This window comes from Bos taurus, chromosome 19 (assembly GCF_002263795.3).
Source record: "Bos taurus isolate L1 Dominette 01449 registration number 42190680 breed Hereford chromosome 19, ARS-UCD2.0, whole genome shotgun sequence".
In the NCBI taxonomy this organism is placed as follows: Eukaryota; Metazoa; Chordata; class Mammalia; order Artiodactyla; family Bovidae; genus Bos; species Bos taurus.
The window spans coordinates 49,522,862-49,528,709 of NC_037346.1; the positions used below are offsets into that span (position 1 = coordinate 49,522,862).

The following is a 5,848-nucleotide window of genomic DNA, read 5'->3' on the forward strand; positions in this document are numbered from 1 at the left end:
CCAAGCCGCTTCCGTTTCCGTTCTCAGGGACTTCCCTTTCCCAGAAGTCCCTGTGAAATCTCCGCTTCTGCTTTCCTCTCTCCCTGAGCTGAGCACGGGGGGCGGTGTCGGAGGCGTCTCAGCCAACCAGGGCCGCAAGCCAGAATCTCCATGGTAACCGCCGAAGCCCACTCACTTTGGCGATGCTCCCAGTGGAGGCAGAAGCTTGCATCCGAGGTATGGGGTCTGGCCCGCGCTCCGCTTCTGGGGATTGGTGTGCGCTTGACAGCGGCCTTACCGCGCTCAATTGAACGGGCCCTGGGAAGAAAAGACAAAGTAGAAACTTTACAGACGTTAGAGGACGCTGTGGTTCTTTGGATACTGTTTCTAACAAATTGTAAAAAGATATTTTTGAGAATCGGGGACAATGGAAGGAGGAGCTGGGTATTAGATAACATTAATGAGTGAACGTCACTTTTGGCATTTCTCAGCAGATACTTCAAAAGCCATCCAGAGGTCGACTGAGTTTGTTTTTAATCTGCCAAGAGCTCAGGCAGCCTGGAATGCTGAGTAAAGAATATGTGGCGCGGAAGAGATCCACGAAGTACTTCAGCTCCTGAAAACAATCAAGTCCCAGTGTCAGGGCCTTTGCAGCAGTAACAGTGGGGAGTCCTGTCCTGCTGTTTATTTTCTCATTTTCTCTCTCTGGCCAAAGAGCATGATAGATCCCTATTGTAACTGCGAATGTTTGTTTTCTGATTACAAATGTGACAGCATGTTCATTGTACAAATTTTGAAAAATGCAGAAAAAGTACATATAGAAAAAAATACCAGGAAGAAATACTATTTTGGGCTGCAGGGATTATGGGCTTAAAAATGTTTTTTATCTTCAGTTCAGTTCAGTCGCTCAGTCGTGTCCGACTCTTTGTGATCCCATGAATTGCAGCTCACCAGGCCTCCCTGTCCATCCCTAACTCCTGGAGTTTACCCAAACTCATGTCCATCGAGTCAGTGATGCCATCCAGCCATCTCATCCTCTGTCGTCCCCTTCTCCTCCTGCCCCCAATCCCTCCCAGCATCAGGGTCTTTTCCAGTGAGTCAGCTCTTCACATGAGGTGGCCAAAGTATTGGAGTTTCAGCTTCAGCATCAGTCCTTCCAATGAACACCCAGGACTGATCTCCTTTAGGATGGGCTGGTTGGATCTCCTTGCAGTCCAAGGGACTCTCAAGAGTCTTCTCCAACACCACAGTTCAAAAGCATCAATTCTTCGTCACTCAGCTTTCTTCACAGTCCAACTCTCACATCCATACATGACCACTGGAAAAACCATAGTCTTGACTAAATGGACCTTTGTTGGCAAAGTAACGTCTCTGCTTTTGAATATGCTATCTAGGTTGGTCATAACTTCCCTTCCAAGGAGTAAGCGTCTTTTAATTTCATGGCTGCAACCACCATCTGCAGTGATTTTGGAGCCCCCCAAAATGAAGTCTGACACTATTTCCACTGTTTCCCCATCTATTTCCCATGAAGTGATGAGACCAGATGCCATGATCTTAGTTTTCTGAATGTTGAACTTTAAGCCAACTTTTTCATTCTTTTTCATTCTCTTACTTTCATCAAAAGGCTTTTTAGTTCCTCTTCACTTTCTGCCGTAAGGGTGGTGTCATCTGCATTTTTTTATCTTATGTTTTTCCATATTTCCCAAATTTTCTGCCATGAATTAGAATTACTGCTGTGTCATAAAAAGTTTTTAAAATACATACTTTGCAATTTATAGAAAGGTCATATGGCAAGCATTACATATACTCACAAAGTTAGGCATAGGGCATAGAATCAGGTGATGCTTCAAAGCTGATCACAAACAACTTCACAAATAGCAAAACTGGTATAAGATACAGAATATGGTATGCCATGAGTGACACTAGCAAGATGAAAAAAATGGGAGAGTGTAGTGCAGTCAGTCAATCCTGGCACTTTACTGATGAGAAAAAGGGAACGTGCCAATTGCTAAGATGCTCAGGTGAGCTCAGAAGAAGTCAGCAAAATCACTGTCCTGTTGAGCAAGCCCCAATTGTCTACCCACAGAATCGTGAGCAAATAAATGACTGCATTAAGCCACTAAGATTTGGGTTAGTTTGTTAAGGAGGAAAAGCCGAACTCAGTTCAGTTCAGTCGCTCAGTCGTGTCCGACTCCGCGACCCCATAAATCACAGCAGGCCAGGCCTCCCTGTCCATCACCAACTCCCGGAGTTCACTCAGACTCATGTCCATCGAGTCAGTGATGCCATCCAGCCATCTCTTCCTCTGTCGTCCCCTTCTCCTCCTGCCCCCAATCCCTCCCAGCATCAGAGTCTTTTCCAATCAGTCAACTCTTCGCATGAGGTGGCCAAAGTACTGGAGTTTCAGCTTCAGCATCATTCCTTCCAAAGAACACCCAGGGCTGATCTCCTTCAGAATGGACTGGTTGGATCTCCTTGCAGTCCAAGGGACTCTCAAGAGTCTTCTCCAACACCACAGTTCAAAAGCATCAATTCTTCGGTGCTCAGCTTTCTTCACAGTCCAACTCTCACATCCATACATGACCACAGGAAAAACCATAGCCTTAACTAGATGGACCTTTGTTGGCAAAGTAATGTCTCTGCTTTTGAATATGCTGTCTAGGTTGGACATAACTTTCCTTCCAGGGAGTAAGCATCTTTTAATTTCATGGCTGCAGTCACCATCTGCAGTGATTTTGGAGCCCAAAAAAGTAAAGTCTGACACTGTTTCCACTGTTTCCCCATCTATTTCCCATGAACTGATGGGACCGGATGTCATAATCTTCGTTTTCTGAATGTTGAGCTTTAAGCCAACTTTTTCACTCTCCACTTTCACTTTCATCAAGAGGCTTTTGAGTTCCTCTTCACTTTTTGCCCTAAGGGTGGTGTCATCTGCATATCTGAGGTTATTGATATTTCTCCCGGCAATCTTGATTCCAGCTTGTGTTTCTTCCAGTCCAGCGTTTCTCATGATGTACTCTGCATATAAGTTAAATAAGCAGGGTGACAATATACAGCTTTGACGTACTCCTTTTCCTATTTGGAACCAGTCTGTTGTTCCATGTCCAGTTCTAACTGTTGCTTCCTGACCTGCATACAGATTTCTCAAGAGGCAGGTCACGTGGTCTGGTATTCCCATCTCTTTCGGAATTTTCCACAGTTTATTGTGATCCACGCAGTCAAAGGCTTTGGCATAGTCAATAAAGCAGAAATAGATGTTTTTCTGGAACTCTCTTGCTTTTTCCATGATCCAGCGGATGTTGGCAATTTGATCTCTGGTTCCTCTGCCTTTTCTAAAACCAGCTTGAACATCAGGAAGTTCACGGTTCACATATTGCTGAGGCCTGGCTTGGAGAATTTTGAGCATTACTTTACTAGCATGTGAGATGAGTGCAATTGTGCGGTAGTTTGAGCATTCTTTGGCATTGCCTTTCTTTGGGATTGGAATGAAAACTGACCTTTTCCAGTCCTGTGGCCACTGCTGAGTTATCCAAATTTGCTGGCATATTGAGTGCAGCACTTTCACAGCATCATCTTTCAGGATTTGAAAGAGCTCAACTGGAATTCCATCACCTCCACTAGCTTTGTTCGCAGTGATGCTTTCTAAGGCCCACTTGACTTCACATTCCAAGATGTCTGGCTCTAGATGAGTGATCATATCATCGTGATTATCTGGGTCATGAAGATCTTTTTTGTACAGTTCTTCTGTGTATTCTTGATTTCTGTCCTTTATCGAGCCCATCTTTGCATGAAATGTTCCTTTGGTATCTCTAATTTTCTTGAAGAGATCTCTAGTCTTTCCCATTCTGTTGTTTTCCTCTATTTCTTTGCACTGATCGCTGAGGACGGCTTTCTTATCTCTTCTTGCTATTCTTTGGAACTCTGCATTCAGATGTTTATATCTTTCCTTTCTCCTTTGCTTTTTGCTTCTCTTCCTTTCACAGCTATTTGTAAGGCCTCCCCAGACAGCCATTTTGCTTTTTTGCATTTCTTTTCCATGGGGATGGTCTTGATCCCTGTCTCCTGTACAATGTCACGAACCTCATTCCATAGTTCATCAGGCACTCTACCTATCAGATCTAGGCCCTTGAATCTATTTCTCACTTCCACTGTATAATCATAAGGGATTTGATTTAGGTCATACCTGAATGGTCTAGTGGTTTTCCCTACTTTCTTCAATTAAAGCCGAACTAGCAAAAACTTATCCCGACGCTGTAAAGTCATCTGCCCTTTCTCCCGTGGATTTCAAGTCTCTCCAATACATCAAGTATGTTTTTATAGAATCAGGGATCTGTTCTTGGATTTCTGTTGTGGTCCCAGTCCAGGCTGCTTTGTAACCCTCTGAACACATCCTGATTCCAGGTGCCTTCAGTTGCAATGTTTTGCTCTTCACACCTGGACCTCAGGAAATCAAGGATTTGATGGCCATAGAGTACAAACAGCACTCCTGATTTCAAATTTAAATTCTGAAAAGGGAGTTCTTTATCTAGCATCCTTGGCATACCCCTACAAGTGTTTTCAAAAACTTGGGCATGTGCATTTTCCTGTGTGATTTCCCCACATTTAAGAAGATTCTCAAAGGGTTACTTGCCCTCCCCAAAATTGTTGAGCTGAGGCTAAAGGAAACTGGTGTGGTTTCTGGTCAGCCTCTCTTTGGGGGCGCTGGGTGGCAGCAGAGGAAAGAGCAAACCCCAGCTCAGACTCACTCAAAGGCCGGGGAGGCCCCCTGCGTTCTTTCTGTGCTACAGATCTTAGCTGTGTCTGGCTGTTTTGCGGTTTATTGGTTTGTGTTGTCTGTTTCTCTTGCAATGAGCTTCATCAGGAAAGGCTTTGGACTCCAACACCTGGCTTTAGCAAAATGCCCCGAGCCTGGAATTAGAAGTGGGTTTAACAGAGGCACCCGACCACTGGGGTGTGGTCAGCAGCCGTGCATGGAATTCTGTGTGAGTTACTTAGTGCCTTAGAGCTCTGGGGGATCAAGGTCCCTGACAGGCAAGATCATTAACACACACAGGACCTGTTGCAAGGTGGATGTCTGGCTATAAAAACACAAATTCCTTTCTCTTCATTGTAACCCCCTTCCCCGAGGGCCATACAGTATTCCTCCCGGAAGTACGGCCGGCACAGGAGGAAAAACACGAACTCGCCAACAGGCTCCAGGAACTTGAAATCTTGGGGTGCGGTGAGGGGTGAGAACCCATTGGACAGTAATGAGGTGTTCACAACATGCCGTTTGTGCAGAAGCACCACAGCCGGTGTCAGTGGCCTAAGTAGCGCACAGTGTCCTCGGAGCTGCAGGATTCATCACTCTCAGGCACAGGCTGGCAGAAGCACCCTCTTGGCATTTGCCAGCCAGGACTCATACCTCTTTGTGCATGGGGCCGCTGCTTTCGGCTTGATGAACACAGCAAGTCACCGGGGCAAGGAGTGGGCAGGGGGCGCACAGAACACCTGAGGCAGTCAGTCCCATGGCGGGAGGCCCGTTTCCATCAGTGCTGTGCTTGTGCTTAGTCACTCAGTCGTGTCCGACTCTTTGAGACCCCATGGACTGTAGCCCACCAGGCTCCTCTGTCCACGGGGATTTTTCCAGGCAGGAATACTGGAGTGGGTTGCCATGCCCACCTCCAGGGTATCTTCCCAACCCAGGGATTGAACCTAGGTCTCCCGCATTGCAGGTGGATTCTTTACTTTCTGAGCCATCAGGGAAGTACTGGAGTGGGTAGCCTATCCCTTCGCCAAGGGAACTTCCTGATCCAGGAATTGAACCGGTTTCTCCTGCATTGCAGGTGGATTCTTTACCAGCTAAGCTACCAGGAAAGCCCAGTGAAGC

General features: G+C 46.1%; 1 long non-coding RNA gene across 1 annotated transcript; it reads left to right on the top strand.

Moving 5' to 3' along the window:
- Positions 1-42: 42 nt before the first annotated feature.
- On the top strand, positions 43-871 carry LOC100848007 (uncharacterized). Its single transcript, XR_238789.5, has 2 exons — positions 43-216; positions 471-871. It is a non-coding gene; the product is annotated as an uncharacterized lncRNA (long non-coding RNA).
- Positions 872-5,848: the final 4,977 nt, after the last annotated feature.